Source organism: Lissotriton vulgaris, chromosome 10 (genome assembly GCF_964263255.1).
Source record: "Lissotriton vulgaris chromosome 10, aLisVul1.2, whole genome shotgun sequence".
Taxonomy (NCBI): Eukaryota; Metazoa; Chordata; class Amphibia; order Caudata; family Salamandridae; genus Lissotriton; species Lissotriton vulgaris.
Genome location: NC_141698.1, coordinates 34,721,922 through 34,739,538, shown reverse-complemented (window position 1 = coordinate 34,739,538; position 17,617 = coordinate 34,721,922).

The window sequence follows — 17,617 nt, the reverse complement described above, 5'->3', positions numbered from 1 at the left end:
TCTCTACCACAATACAGCATGTCTCACAGAGCAGCGCATGTACTGCCCAGGCTCGACCTAAAAACAGAGAATTTCAGTTTGAGGGGAGAACATGTGCACCCGCTGTCAGAAGTAACCCAACATTTCCATCTGAGGGTATAATTCTTGATAGGTTAGGGTGTTCTAGTGTATGAAAGGAGCTGAAGGAATGGGAGATTAGCACCCCCAAACATGATACATCCAGACAACTGGAGAGCATCCAAGCTTTATCAGATCCAGTCTCTCATCAAACCCATGATTCTCTGAACAATAAAAGTATTGCATTATTAATATGTTCATTTCTTTTAGGTGTGGCTGTTCTATAGGGCCTGTGCTCCTTCTAAGCTACAAAGCGCTTTCAGTTAAAGGGGACATGGCACCATTTGTGCTCCAGTCAATGGGAGTTAGAACTTCAGAACGTCGAGTTTTAGTGGTGGAGGTGGACCACTTAGCGGGTCTCCTCGTCAAGCACATATGGGGTCTCATGGCCTCCTTAGTTAAAGATTGGCCTTCACTGGTACCTGACATGGAGGTGGTGACAAGGGTCACGTTATCTCAGCCCGGTCACAAGTACATGCCACCACCTTGTCAGCTTCACCTGGTGAAGGATACATTTATGTCGAAACTTTGAATGAAAGGTGCTCACATTTTTAACTTGGTCGCCACTGGGCTATCCCTCAGCAGAGATGGAGAATAAATGAGCTGGCAATCTCCTGAAAGTTGCCTGAGACATACAAAAGGCATGAGCCACTCCACAAAGAAATTAATGGGTGAATTAGAAGTATAATGATAAAGCATTAAAGTCTGGAAAAGGAGATGGGAGAATGACGTTGAGGTGGGGAGGAGAGAAGGGTGGAACAGTAGGATGGAAATTCAAGAGATGGTCCTGGAGGGTGCGGGTTTCGAGTGAATCAAGGCCACATGGAGGGGTGACTCCTAAATCTTTCCTATTCATCCTAAATCTCTGAAACAAAATGGTATTGGGTGAAAATGTAAGTACAGAAATATAACTGCAAAAACAAATATCGGAAGAACAGTTAGAGAGCAAAATAAAAGATTATATAAATACATTTTCCTACAAAAATGGTACAATTCACCAAAGCCAACAATTGTGCTCTTGCACAAAAATATGCTCGGACTGGCGTTAGAATAATACATTTTCTCAGTTATATAACAGATAGGAATTGAGTTTGAGGAATGTTATCTAGTCTGCATTTTTGCAGGTAGAGAAAGAGCATATTGGTAAGGATTAGGATAATGTTTAACGATGGAGGAGTCATGGTGTTTCACAATTCCATAAACTTGGTCAATGTACAAGATTCAACTTTCTTCCACTTTTATGCATGGTCAATGACCAGACCCCTATTGCCATGGCTACCAATTTCAGCCAATATCTACTGCCATAGCTCAGACGTACAAATATAACTTATCAGACTATGTTTTAAAGACTTTCTTTTCCAGTCTATATTTTTCAAGTTTGTATTTTCGCATGCTCCTCTTCCCCGTTCTTTACTTCTTTCCCCGAACCCTGAACTGTACTAGAGGGTTTCAAATCATTCCTTTAGTAATCTATATATTGATGCTCCTTCGGCCTATCCACAGAGTAGGCTTTCTTACAAGTCTTTGGATACCCACCTTGGTAGACTCTCTTACCAGTCTTTGGATACCCACCTTGGTAGACTCTCTTAGCAGTCTTTGGATACCCACCATGTTAGACTCTCTTACCAGTCTTTGGATGCCCACCTTGGTAGACTCTCTTACCAGTCTTCAGATACCCACCATGTTAGACTCTCTTACCAGTCTTTGGATGCCCACCTTGGTAGACTCTCTTACCAGTCTTTGGATGCCAACCTTGGTAGACTCTCTTACCAGTCTTTGGATGCCCACCTTGGTAGACTCCCTTACCAGTCTTTGGATGCCCACCTTGGTAGACTCTCTTACCAGTCTTTGGATGCCCACCTTGGTAGACTCCCTTACCAGTCTTTGGATGCCCACCTTGGTAGACTACCTTACCAGTCTTTGGATGCCCACCTTGGTGGACTCCCTTACCAGTCTTTGGATGCCCACCTTGGTAGACTCCCTTACCAGTCTTTGGATGCCCACCTTGGTAGACTCTCTTACCAGTCTTTGGATGCCCACCTTGGTAGACTCCCTTACCAGTCTTTGGATGCCCACCTTGGTAGACTCTCTTACCAGTCTTTGGATGCCCACCTTGGTAGACTCCCTTACCAGTCTTTGGATGCCCACCTTGGTAGACTCTCTTAAGTCTTTGGATACCCACCATGGTAGACTCCCTTACCAGTCTTTGGATGCCCACCTTGGTAGACTCTCTTACCAGTTTTTGGATGCCCACCTTGGTAGACTCCCTTACCAGTCTTTGGATGCCCACCTTGGTAGACTCTCTTAAGTCTTTGGATACCCACCATGGTAGACTCCCTTACCAGTCTTTGGATGCCCACCTTGGTAGACTCTCTTGCCAGTCTTCGGATGCCCACCTTGGTAGACTCCCTTACCAGTCTTTGGATGCCCACCTTGGTAGACTCTCTTAAGTCTTTGGATACCCACCATGGTAGACTCCCTTACCAGTCTTTGGATGCCCACCTTGGTAGACTCTCTTACCAGTCTTTGGATGCCCACCTTGGTAGACTCCCTTACCAGTCTTTGGATGCCCACCTTGGTAGACTCTCTTAAGTCTTTGGATACCCACCATGGTAGACTCCCTTACCAGTCTTTGGATGCCCACTTTGGTAGACTCTCTTACCAGTCTTTGAATGCCCACCTTGGTAGACTCCCTTACCAGTCTTTGGATGCCCACCATGGTAGACTCTCTTAAGTCTTTGGATACCCACCATGGTAGACTCAATTACCAGTCTTTGGATGCCCACCTTTGTAGACTCTCTTACCAGTCTTCGGATGCCCACCTTGGTAGACTCCCTTATCAGTCTTTGGATGCCCACCTTGGTAGACTCTCTTAAGTCTTTGGATACCCACCATGGTAGACTCCCTTACCAGTCTTTGGATGCCCACCTTGGTAGACTCTCTTAATAGACTTTGGATACCCACCTTGGTAGACTCTCTTAACAGTCTTCGAATACCCACCATGGTAGACTCCCTTACCAGTCTTTGGATGCCCACCTTGGTAGACTCCCTTACCAGTCTTTGGATGCCCACCTTGGTAGATTCTCTTACCAGTCTTTGGATGCCCACCTTGGTAGACTCCCTTACCAGTCTTTGGATGCCCACCTTGGTAGACTATCTTAAGTCTTTGGATACCCACCATGGTAGACTCCCTTACTAGTCTTTGGATGCCCACCTTGGTAGACTCTCTTAAGTCTTTGGATACCCACCTTGGTAGACTCTCTTAATAGTCTTTGGATACCCACCTTGGTAGACTCTCTTACCAGTCTTTGGATGCCTACCTTGGTAGACTCTCTTACCAGTCTTTGGATACCCACCATGGTAGAATCTCTTGCCAGTCTTTGGATGCCTACCTTGGTAGACTCCCTTACCAGTCTTTGGATGCCCACCTTGGTAGACTCCCTTACCAGTTTTCAGATACCCACCTTGGTAGACTCTCTTAACAGTCTTTGGATGCCCACCATGGTAGACTCTCTTAAGTCTTTGGATACCCACCTTGGTAGACTCTCTTAAGTCTTTGGATACCCACCTTGGTAGACTCTCTTAAGTCTTTGGATACCCACCTTGGTAGACTCTCTTAATAGTCTTTGGATACCCACCTTGGTAGACTCTCTTAAGTCTTTGGATACCCACCTTGGTAGACTCTCTTAATAGTCTTTGGATACCCACCTTGGTAGACTCTCTTACCAGTCTTTGGATGCCTACCTTGGTAGACTCTCTTACCAGTCTTTGGATACCCACCATGGTAGAATCTCTTGCCAGTCTTTGGATGCCTACCTTGGTAGACTCCCTTACCAGTCTTTGGATGCCCACCTTGGTAGACTCCCTTACCAGTTTTCAGATACCCACCTTGGTAGACTCTCTTAACAGTCTTTGGATGCCCACCTTGGTAGACTATCTTAAGTCTTTGGATACCCACCATGGTAGACTCCCTTACTAGTCTTTGGATGCCCACCTTGGTAGACTCTCTTAAGTCTTTGGATACCCACCTTGGTAGACTCTCTTAATAGTCTTTGGATACCCACCTTGGTAGACTCTCTTACCAGTCTTTGGATGCCTACCTTGGTAGACTCTCTTACCAGTCTTTGGATACCCACCATGGTAGAATCTCTTGCCAGTCTTTGGATGCCTACCTTGGTAGACTCCCTTACCAGTCTTTGGATGCCCACCTTGGTAGACTCCCTTACCAGTTTTCAGATACCCACCTTGGTAGACTCTCTTAACAGTCTTTGGATGCCCACCATGGTAGACTCTCTTACCAGTCTTCACATACCCACCATCCGCTCCGAGCGCACTACCGAAGCGTGAGGAGGATTATTTCATCCGCTGCACATGTTGCAACTCTCAAATTTACCCTTTATAATAGACATCGTTTACATCGTAATCATCGCCCTATTCTTGGTTCCTTTTTTACACAACATATTTGCTCATCGACCTAATATGTTACGTTATACTTGAGAACATACTGTCGTTCTTCATTATCGACTTGACTTTTCTATATTACATCATTGTATCTACCTCTGAGTTATGTGAGATGCATCCATCTTTTAGATCTCCAAATTCGATGAATAATCTATTAAGTAGCGATTGATGCAGCTCCAAGTAGACTGTATGCTATACTATTAAGAGACAATTCAGGGCGACCATTCCCGTGAAAATAGGATATCATCTTGGTTATATTGTGGCTTTCCTGACGAAGGCACTCCCCCAGTGCCGAAACGCGCGTAGAACACAACTGTGAAACATTATTGTGCCACATTGTTTGTTTATCAAAATAATTATCTATATAAGTTTTTGTACGACTGTCTGTCTATTATACGTTGTTTTAAAATGTTATGTGGATTATATGAGAGTATGACTGTAGACATGACTGAAACTGTATGATTGAATTTCTTTATTATTGAATTGATTATGAATAAAACACATTTTGTACTTTTGTAAATCTTGTAGTTGGTTTCTGCTTTCAAGTAACCCCTCGGTCCTTGTTGATTGATTGTCATTTTTCTTTTTGTACATTATCAATATTGTTACCTTAACTGTTTACATTGATGTCCTGTGCAGCAATATATCCATATAACACTGAAAGGATAAACATTATCCTATGTTAACACAAGCATAAAACCATGCAACCCAATAAGAAAGAAACAAGGGCCAACAAAACAATCAACACCGCTCGTCTACCCACACCCACTACCCTCATTCTGCCACCCAGTTCCCAGGAAAACAAAAGCAATATCACTCAAGCGGCAGGCTACCTCGAGGGCAGCAACGCTGGATGCATGGCTGGGCCTTTTCGGGCTGTTCAGGACGGGTAAGGATTGCACTCACACTAGTCAAATAATCCTTCCACTGTTCTTTGAGCTTACACATCCCATCTTGGGCTCTGGCATCGACTCCAGGGGCGGCCTTAGGCATGTGCAAGCTGTGCACCTGCACAGGGCCACCAAACCCCAGGGACCGCCACGCCAATATATATCCTTAATATAATAATCCTCTGAGGATGGACACATATTTGCGTGGCGGCCCCTGGAAGGGATTTGGCGGCCTCCGGCTCTGTTCCACTTTCAAACACCCTGACCCCATCCCCCCTTCACCGGCCTCTGCACTCCGCCCCACCCGGACCCCCCCCCCCCCTCTTCACTGGCCTCTGCGCTCCGCCCCGCCCGTAACCCCCTCTTCTGGGGCCCTTTACCTGCGCTCCCTGCCCAGGGCCGCCATGAGCCTAGAGCCGCCCCTGTCCACTCGAACCGAAAGCTCTGCAGATGCCCAACGGATCACATACTTTCTGCCATGTAGTAATCAGAGGGGCTGTCATCGCCCTCTAGGACATGGCCTTACGTCTTTGTGCCAATACAAGGGCCAGACCCTAAAACCCTCTTAATTGTTTGGTTCATTACGTAACTACCCCGGAATGAAGAAAGCAGAGCACAGGGTCACGTGGCAAAATGGAGGCAGTGATACTAGATATATAGGAGGTTACAGTTTGCTAGAAGTCCACTATTGCAGGGCAAAGTCACACCATATGGAGAAACTCTGCGCCAGTCTGCTGACATCTGGGGCATGCCGCTCAGGCACCCAGGTGCATTATTGCAATTCTGTCCGGGGAAAGGTAAGTGTGGTGTAAATAATTAAATTGTGAAAACATAAATCGGGAGTTTCGTGTACACCGGCGGATTGGTAACACGGGCACTTGGGCAACGCCCATGGGGCCGGTGCCGAGTTCCAACTGTGGGCTGCTTTTTTGAGCAGTCTGGGGGGCAGATTTGGGTGGTGTCGATGTTGTTCGGATACAGCCAGTGGCCAAGTGGGTGCCTGAGTGGCCTTTTTGGAGGCAGATGAGCGCTCATTAACTCACATTTAGCAACAGGCAGAGGTGTCGCTCCCTTTCTCTTGCTGGGCCGGCCCATTAATGTATGCATACCTAACGGGGCAAGGGGCCTGAGCAGAAGTGGCCTCACTTGTTTTCAGGTGTGTTTCACCACTGCAAACTAATCCGTGCATTTTTTTGTATCCCCTCCTTTTTTTTTTAAATAAAATTTCGCCGAAGCAGTGTTTTGAGGAAAGGCAGTATGCAAATATGGGCCACTTTTTTTTTAGCATCCCCGGGCCGATTTTGAATCCTGTAGATAAATTAAGGTATTGTCCGCATACATTGAAACTATATTAGGGTGGTGACCCATAGGGTAATTCAAGATATGCGGTTTTTCCCGAAGCATACAGGCTCAATGGCCAAGGTGGCGAACAGCAAGGGAGAGCGGGGGCAATTCTGCAAAGTGCCACGTTCAATAGCAAACATATCCTAGATGGCCTTGGAGGAAAGCACTCTGACAACAGAGCATCCATAAAGGACCCGTACCCATCTGCAGAACTCTGGTCCCACTCCTAGTTTCAGTAATACCTCCTGTAAATAACGCCACCCCAGGGTGTCGAACGCCTTTTCAAAGTCTAGTGAGGCTATCCACCTATGGGTATCGGTAGGACATGCCCACTTCATAACACTGAATTGCCAGCGAAGATTCAGAAACGTGTTCCTGCTCCGTATGAACCCATTCAGATCCGAATGGATCACTGAATAGCTCATGGGGGTCAATCTATTCACAGGACTTTACTCAGTGCCTTGTAATCAAGATTAAGTAATGAAAGGGGATGATAGGAAGCCACCTCAAGTGGGTCTCTCCCGGATTTCAGGAGTTCTGTTATAAAGGCATCCTGAATGCTGTCTGATAAGCTGCCCTGGTCTCTGGCTTTCCAGTATATCTCCAAATGTCGCGGGGCGACGGAGTCCTGGCATGAGGCATAGAATCTATGGGTAGCCCATTATTAGCGGGAGTTTTGGCCTTAGCTATCTGCTTGATGGCCACATTGACTTCTTTGAGCTTCAGGGTAGTGTCCAGCTCCTGCCTCAACAGTGTACTAAGAGGGGGCATGACAAGGGGGCGTAGGTATGCTGTAATTGCATCGGGATTCCCCCCCCCCAATGGGACGCTTGGTAAAGCGCCCTGTAATAGGCTTCAAATTCCTTGTTAATGGCCAATTGAGAGTTTACTACAGTCTCCGTGGGTGTGCGAATTGAGCCTATGATGTTATGGGGGCGATCTGAATGCAGCAGCCAAGCCAGTAAGCTACAGACCTTATCCAGCAAGGCATGTTGATGTTTAGTGTACTCTTTGTAATCAAAAGTAGATAATCGCTGGGAGGCCTCCCTACAGTGGGACCGAATGTCCTCCAATTTACCCAGTCCCATTCAGCAGACCGCAGGTGGCCCTCTGTATTGATCATCTCCATTTGAAGATCTCGTTTTATGCCAAACTGTGTGGACATAGATGACCCCCGCAACACTACCTTAAATGCATCCCATTCAATCCCTTTGTTCATGGCTTTACCATCATTCTCTGTAAAGTATCTCTCGATCTGTTTACCCACATGAGTTCGAAATGGAGTATCCACCTGTGCCCATGGTTGAAGCCGGCAAGTGGGAATCACCGGGTTAAGTCTACCACAATTAAAGGACAATAGCAACAGGCAGTGGTCAGATAATGTTATGGCTACCATATATCAAGTCTATTTTCATGGAGAGTACATGTATGGGAGACAGGGCCAGACTGGCTACCGGGCGTTTTTGGCATGCTGTCGAGCTGGGGGCTGATTTAGTTGATGGGGACCTGCGTGTGCTGAACAAAATTCGTTTTGCTTTGTTTATTTCGAAGCACACGCAGGTCTCCATCAACGAAATTAGCCCCCGCCGCGAATACATCACTCGGCAGCATGCCAAAACACCTGGGTAGACAGTCTGTCCCTGATTGGAGAATAATACACATTTTTGCAGGTAAGCAGGGACAAGAAGCGTCAAACCTCAGCAACCTGCATATTACAAGCCCATTGATGTGGCTGTCAGGTGTTCGTGTGAGATTGTGCACCTGGAACTGAGGGAGTGGGCCTATCTAATGCAAAATCTGGGGCACAATTAACGTCTCCACACCAGAATTTTGGGGACAACGGAGAATGGAGGACAGCCAATGTGAAAGAGCTAAAAAATAGAGGCTGGCCCACATTCGCGGCATACAATACCACAAGTGTGAGAGGTTCACCAACTACTGTGCCTTCTGCGATGTCATACCGGCCCTCCGGATCCACCAATATGTGCTCAAGAATGGTACTCCAGAGGCCAAAAAGAGTAAAAACCCCTAGCGTATGCAAGTGGAGCATATTACAATGCCCTACCTGCGCTTACAGAACTTGGTGAGTTCCCCTGCAGTTAAATAGGTCTCCTGGAGACACGCAAACTGAACATTATGCCTCCTGAGGTATGAGTAGATCCTATGACACTTACTATAGTTGCCCATACCCCTCAAATTCCATTTCAATATTGTATAGTCCCTGGAAGCCATATGAGTCATGTGTGGTGAACACCTCTTGCTGCAAAACACAAGTCAGGGAGCTGGTGCAGCAAGAGCCAGGACCATGCATTCCTGGGCGTCGTAAATAACAGTGCTCAGCGCCAGAAATGACTGCCAATTTTACCAGGAAAAACAGGGCATATTTGATATCCATGTTGTGAAGACGCTGTTTCACATTGCAAAATGCATTCCGTTGTCTGCGTACATCCATGGTGTAATCGGGAAAATGGTAAAAGAGCTGTTGTTGACATACCAGGGACCTTTGGCACAAGCTAATTGCAGTATATAGTCCCGAGCTCTGAAATTGAAGAGCCTCGCAGCCACCTAGCTCTGTGGTGCCCCTGGTGCAGGAGAACCACCAGGCACCCTGTGCGCTCTTTTTGACTGAGAAGAACTTGGAGACCTTTCCTCCCAATACCTCCTCCATCGGCCATGTTTCCAGATACAAGTCCATACTCAGGCTTCCCCCCCTCAGGAAGGCCCACCAGCCTCATGTTATTCCTCCATGAGCGGCCTTCGGAATCATCTGCCCTGGCTCTCAAGAGTACAACTTCTTTCTGTAATGTCTCAATCTGTTGTTGCTAGTCTGTTACAAAAGGGCGAATGGTGACTAATTCCTTTTCTGTATGGTGCATCCCGTCTTTTAGTTTCTCATGATCCTCTCTCAAGAATCTGACATTGACCATCATTAAGTCCATTTTAGGTTACTGGGTGGACTTAAAGCTACTGACCGCTGCTAAGAGTTCTAAAAAATCTTTGGTGTGTTCTTGCAAGAGGGCCTGCACCAGCGTTTGTGCCTAGTCAATGGATGTGTGCATGTGGACACCGTCTCCTCCTTTCCATGTCTTTATTTTAGCTAGCATAAGATAAAACAGGAAGGTTAGTGTCACTGTGCAACTGGAAAGGAAGCACCAGGGTCAGGCCACAAATATTTTGTGAATGGAGGCTGTCAGCAAAAGGGTAGGTATCAGGGAGAGTTTCATCCCTCACAGTGCAGCACCTGTTAATGGGTTGCGGGCCCATAACGTTTAAAAGGTGGCTGGATAAAGGAACCAGCAGTGGTACCTGTAGGACCAGAGGAGCACATGTCTTAGTAATAACTATATGCACACAATACCTTGGTCAGAAGAACAGCTACTGTCCTCGTTCCCCAAAGCAGTCACATGGGGAGCAGTAGCGGTGGGAAGGGGGTGGGGCGTGGATACAGGGGACGAGGGACTATGACGAAGAAAAAAAAACATACCTGAAATGGTCAGTCGCCGCTTCTCCTCTCTTCTCCATCCTCTTCTTTCTTCCTGCAGTCCTGGCCAGCAACAGGAAGCACCCGGCTCCCAGGTTCCCCTGAGCCAATCACAATGCTGCAATGCAGCTTTGTGATTGGTCCGAGCTCCATGGATCGTGGCTCAGACGGGGAATGGGAGACTTTGCATGTTCCTCACCAGGCTACAAAATGCAGCCCGGTGGGAAAGATGCAAAGTGTGCATGGCTGTTTGGCCAGCCCGAGAGGGCCGGTCAGGCAGTCATGCCCGCTTAAAGAGTGCAAAGCACTCCTCTCCCCTGCTGCGTCCAGCCGCCCCCTGCCCCGAGAGCCACTGACTCCAAAGGAAGACTAAGATGGTAATAGCAATAGTTATTATCATTTTAGTTTTCCTTTTGTTCAGTGGGGCGACGCTCCTCCGCCATAGTGGAGGAGCCGACACTGATGGGGCGGTACCCATGCATCATCAGGGCCGGGTGAGTAAGCAGTGCATGGTAACATTAAAGGGGTGCAACGTATAACACAGACAATGAGCTACAGTCTGTTGGGCCAAACCCCAGCCTCCTGAGATGAGCATTGCTTTCACAGCTCCGGCATGGGAGGGGGGCGTCTGCGGAGGTCAAGCCCTACCCCATGGCACTGCTTATCGGGGCATTGGTCTTCCCCGATCAACGTGCCTCATATGTGCAATCCCCATTCACAACCGGGCCCTCTCCTGCAGGCTCCACTGCTTGACCTTCCTGATGAGGGAGGACCCACTGCTGCTCTTGGCATGTCCCAATCTTCTGTCTCAGCGTTCAGGCAGGTAGTTGTGACCCCCAGACGGGCACCATCGGGGGTGAAAAGGGCATCAAACTGGGTTCGGACACACACCCCCAGGTTTTGCTGATGGGGTACAGGTACCCTCACACCATCGCCACAACTTGAGAGGGAGATGAAGGCGGATAAAAACTGCGGCGGGTCAGAGCTCGTGTTTAGATGTCCCTCTCGACCGCCATCTTGGACAAGCGCCCCTAAGAGTTTTTGTACTTTTTCTCTGCTTTGTATTTCATACCGCCAGAGCATACTTCCTGGTTGCACTTTTTGATGTTGTTGGGGCCTTTGGCCATCTTTCAGATGCTTGCTCTTCCCCTTCCTTTTAAAACCTTTTCATCTGCCTCGTGTTGCATCAACTCCTCTCTTAATCATAAAATATTGATCAGTTTGCCTCTTACTTAATGGTCAGTGCTCTCTGTTTCTAATTTATGAACTACCCTTTGCCAAGAAGTACTTCATGAGTGAGGTCTTTCCTCCCTGTTCCCTGCACTGGCTGCAACTTGTGTTTAATGGTGAACGATGGGTGTGTGCAGGGCCAGCTTTAGGGTAGTGCGAGTGGTGCGGCCGCACTGGGCGCTGACCTGTAGAGGGGGCGCTGACCTCAGGGTGAGGGGCACTGTGTTTAGCAATAACATGATTGGAGAGATGAGGGGCACTTTTGCCCGGTGGTTTGGAGAGAATCTGAGGAGGCGGTCAGGAGGCGTGGGTGCGCCAAAAGTGATTGTCGCACCAGGCGCAACCAGTGCTAAAGCCGGCCCTGCGTGTGTGGCCGAGCTCTGGTCCTAGTTCTTGGCTTTTGATGGCATGGGTCACCACAAATCAGTTGTGCTGCTTCTGTGGTTGGCCAGATTGGGCTTCCATTGCATGTGTACCTCTGAGCTATGGTCATAGTCATTGACTGTCATTGGAGCCCTGGTAATAGGCCTCTGGTCGCTGACAACGCATGAAAATGGGAAAAAAGTTGAATCTCGGACAATAACCAAAGTGGGGGAATTGTGAACTTCCATGACTGGTGTCCCTTCACACCCTCCATAAATGACCGCTATGGACTGATCACAACTTCTGGGTGGAATTATGATCTTTGTGGAAACACAAGTTTGCGCAGATATTGGAATTACAAATTGAGTGGTAGCTATCTCACCCTCACGATTTTTCCAGTAGATCAAACCTCCCAAAATGTTTTCCCTTAGTAAAGCTCATTTACCCCTATTGGGGTTGTTTTTCCAGTTGTTATATATTTTTTTAAATCTTAACTCTTTTTGATGCCTTCTTCTTATGTACTGATGTTTTACATTGTATATACTCTTTAATAAAGCTCTTTAAACTTAAAAAAACCTCCCAAAATGTAATTTTAGGGAAAAGACACACAAGTGCTTGATTTAGAGCTTTGCGGACTGGTACTCCGTCAAAAATATGACAGATGTATTCGAACGCACTTGTGGTGAAGCGGACAGGGTATCCGTCATGTTTGAGACAGGATACCCATCAGCTAAACTGTAATAAGGATCTAATTCTGCATGTTATGCCTCATTTCTATGTTCAGAATTCTGAATGGGAGGCATTTACCTTCCCCCTTAAATACGTCATCCCGTTTTATAGAAAATGTCGTGAAATCCTCGGCTCTAGGTGCAGAGATACCCGCCGGAAGTGGAGATTTCGGCCCTTCAATATCCCTACACCTTAATTTGGGAAACTAGTAATAAGGGTCTATATATCTGAAACCAATGACTGAGTAATGACACTTCCCCATCCTTAACCATTATCCTAACCCTTACCCATGCTTCCTTTCGCTTACTAATCCCCGACAGGGACCTCCCTCGCCAGCGGAGTTTGCAGAATTTTGCCAACTTTGCGCTCCGTTGGGGACGCAAAGTTCAGGCTAAACCCCAACTCTGTTGCAAATGGGAGTTAGCCCCGGCACCACGCTCCACCCTCCCAAGTCCCTCTCCCAATAACATTTAAAAAACACTTACCTGCTCTCTGGCGTCTCTGGGCTGCCTTGCTCCTCGCCGTGGTCTCTCCTCCTTGCCTCCGTTCTCTTCGGGCCGATTCACAGAACTAACTTAAGACAAAATCCTAAACTTACTACTTTTGGCATTCACAGAAGTTAGGATTTTGTCTTAAGTTTGTCTTAAAACAGACTTAAGACAGACTTCACTTAGGATGTTGTCTTAAGTCTATCTTAAGTCTGTCTTAAGACAAACTTAAGACAAAATCCTAACTTCTGTGAATACCAAAAGTAGTAGGTTTAGGATTTTGTCTTAAGGTAGTTCTGTGAATCGGGCCCTTCCTCATTGTAAACCCCTACGCTTTGTCTTGCGTGGACTGCGCATAGGCATTCCACGCAAGACATAAAACGTAGGGGTTTGCGAACGGTGTCGAGGATGGTGGCATGAGGAGAGTCCACAGCAAGGAGGGCAGCCTAGAGACGCCTGAGAGCAGGTAAGTGGCTTTTTATATTGTAAGGAGGGACTTGGCAGGGCAGAGCGGAGTGAAGTTTTAATTAAACTCCGTGGAACTCCACGGAGTGCCACTCAGCACACATCGCCCACCAGTACCTGTCAGTAATTTTAACTATGATTGCGCCCTTAGCTTCATACTTATCCTAACACTACTAGTAACAGTGCCTCTTACCAAAACACTTACTTTTCCCTTATGCTAACCGTCCCCCTATTTGTAACCCTTACACAATCCCTCATTTTGAAAGTAACCAATTTTGATTGTCCTAATGTTCTTTATCATTTTTCATCATTATTACCTTTCTTGAATAAGGCATTTCCTGATTTTGAATTTGTCGCCTTTGTATTTCTTTGTTATCAATATTATGGAAACATTTGTTTGCGTAATAGAGAGGACTGTGATTGGTCCATTGGAGTTAAATGTACGACTGGGCATATTTTACTAGATTGTACCTTTTTTCTTAGTATCTGAAGATATTATCTAAAACCTGCATTTATAAAATGTGATATTGTTTGCAGAGTTTTTCCAAAACTGGCCCTGCGAAGAGGGGTTAAAATTGCTTATGAAACATATTCGCCATGTCTCTCTAGACAGTGCATGGCTATGAAGCTGGACAATGTAATGTAATGTAAAGGACAATTCTAAAGAGCTCTGGGGCCGATTCACAGAATTAACTTAAGACAAAATCCTAAACTTACTACTTTTGGTATTCACAGAAGTTAGGATTTTGTCTTAAGTTTGTCTTAACACAAACTTAAGACAGACTTAAGACAGACTTAAGACAAAATCCTAACTTAAGTCTGTCTTAAGTTTGTCTTAAGTTTGTCTTAAGACACAATCCTAACTTCTGTGAATACCTAAAGTAGTAAGTTTAGGATTTTGTCTTAAGTTTGTTCTTTGAATCGGGCCCTCTGTTACTCCAAGGAGTGTCCTGGCAACCACTTTGGGTGTTCATCACTGATGTCTTCAGAGAGATGGAGAGAGAATGACTTGGGAAGGAGTGCTGGTAGAGAAGCGGCTGACCCTATAAGAGATGGCTCGGGGGCACAAAGAGGGGTTTTAATGTTGGTGGGTCAGATTAACTCAAGTAGTTCCATCCATCACGTTCCTGCTGTCTCTTCAACCCTTGGGCCACCACTTGACGTCTTGGGACTGTTCACCTGACAATCACCTCCAGCCATCCAGGGATGGATTTAGATTTCATGGTGGAAACATAAGTTGTGGGCATGCCAAGTGCCTCCATCAGGAGCAGCAAGGAGAGGCTTAGGTTATGGAACCGTACAAGGTTTGTTCTACTGAACATCGACAAACAATATTGTGATACAAGAATATCGAGGACAGAATATCGAAAGGTAAGTGCATGTAGGGAAGTATATATTTTACTGTTCCTAAATCCACATCTGCGTAACTTGAAGATCTATGTATCAAATAGGCACATATATGTGCAGTAAGGTATAGAAAATCTAGAATTACTTACCTGTCAATATTCTATTTTTGATATTCTGTCCTCAATATTGTGTCCCATCGATATTGTAGTTTCGATATTCGGGGGGGCACACACTTACAACTATATGGAATTTAATGACGCAAGTATGAAAATCACTGTTTTAGTAAACCAATGAGAGGTATGAACTACAGAGTGAGGTGCCAAACCCCACCCATGGAGACAGTGACAATATTAACCCAGTGACATTACTTACTAACTTGCTCCCCGTTGGCTTCATGTTCTCAACATGGGCTCCCGCCTGGGGGAAATTTCAATCTCCTAACTTTCTCTCTCTCTCTGGTTGGCTAGAAGTCATTCCATGTCATATAAGACAAACCTTATGAACTCCTCTTTGTGGTATAACAAAAAAGATGAAATTGAAGAATAAAATAATTTTTGGAAGTCTTGTCGAGATAGAGGTTTTACCTTGGTGGGACAGTTCATTCTCAATAATGAAATTATGCCCTTTTCTACGGCAGAATCTCTTTTTAATAATAAATTCCTATGTGGATAAATATGTTGTATTATTCCAGAAGATGAGTGACTCTCTTTTACTGCTCATACGTGATATCATACCAAACTCTCCTGATCACTGGAAGTTGTCTTTGTTACAAACCCGCGACAAAGCGACCCTGTTATTTAATCGTCTACTTTTCCCTTCTGAGGGGAAAATTAAATCTATTCTGAAGTACAATGAGTAGAAGACTTACACATGAGTTATTCTATAGTTTGCTGGAACAGAAGATAGAACAAACTACATAAGGCACCTATAGCAGCAAATACCACAGCAACACTTTATTAAATCAATAATTGACTGCCAATAACACCCGTTGTTTTAGGGAAACAAAAGCTTCTCTCGTAAGATAATTGCTGGTCACCTGCAGACAACACAGTGATTTAAAGTATATGTTATTCCAATGCACTTATGCACATAGATTTTGGTTATGTGTTTGGAAGCATATTAACAAGATTTTTAATGTCAACATTCGTTATTCTGTATCTAATATATTTTTGGGGACTCTTTCCTCTGGGTGGGACAATGTGCTTCACCCACCTAAAGTGTTTAATCTATTACTGTAGATGTTTATCAAATAGCTTCACATTGGAAAAAAAGGCCATGGATGTCGAATATAAATGTGATGGTATGCGTGTGTTTTAATCATAGATTAGACAGAGCATATATAACTCCTCTTGCTCTGCAAGAACAGAAGTGGTCACCTATAACAACATTAGACTTCAGAACACATCTTTAGACATTATTACTGAAGAAGTTTCAAAACCTCCTTGAATTAACTTATTGAATTTGTATCTATACAGATTTGATGATTATAAACTGTTTGTCATTAGTAATACAATGTTATCTATTTATTAATATATTTTATGACTCTTATTGACTATTTATAGGATATTCTGTTTGTAGCTATTTATTATATATTTACACGATTCTATGCATATCTTGGTGTGGCGCAGTGTCCAGAGCGTCTGACTCCGGGGGCGCGGAGCTCACGGTTCTATTGCTAGCGGCAGCACAGATCCGCATCATGTGACTCTGGGCAATAGCTCACTTCATCCCACCGACGGGCCCCAGCATCTTGAAACCTTAAGGGGTAATATGCTTGCGTCTTACAAATATGGATTATTATTATTATCTTTTTCTCCTTCTTCCTTTTTCATTCTCTTTCTTATGCTTTATTGACTGGAGGTCTCTTTACATATTTATATTATCTAATTATATACTTATACTCTGCTTGGACATTTATCGGCTTACATGTTTGCCATCATTCTATTCTATTGTTGATAAATGAATTTTTTGATACTCAATTTTATGGTGTACTACTATCCTTGTTCAAATGTTTATGCTTGTTTTAAATCTTCCATAAATGCATATTTCCAAAAAAAGAAAAAATAACTCATGTGAGGTCATCAGTATTCGAGACATGCATTTCTGTCATTTGCATGGTCCTGAATCCTGCATGGATGGTGCAGTTCACATGGAAAGTGAACCTTCTACCTGAGCCACAATCATTGTTACTACCTTCTGCAAAGGCGGTTCTAAGCCATTTGCTGCTTTGTCCTCCCTCAGTGGGAGGATCAGCGGAGAAACTATCACATCTGTTGGGATGGAAAAGTCCTCTGCATGGTGAGAGATGTGTACCCCTGCCCAGAGTGTCGAACTGTATTGTTGTCTGGATCCCTAATGCTGATTTTCTTGTTATGGGCAAACACGGCTCATGCATGTGCGGCATGAAATAGGCCTGTCTCACGGATTGCGTTTTTGTTGGAGCAGGAAGGGGACTGTGTTTGTGCTATTCCTTCTTGAATGTTGTTTACCTTTTCACGTGTAGACTTAGAACAAAAATGTTTCTTTTTATACAAAGACAAGCATTTGACTGGACATTGATTTATTGCCGCGCTGTCCGCGTGTTGAGTTATGAGTCGCATTCACTGAACTGTATCTGAGCTCCCCCTTAGGGAGCCTGGAATGCTCGAGCTGCGCTACCCAGCCGAGAGTCAGGTGCAGAAGGGGGCGTCTGACCCAGTGGA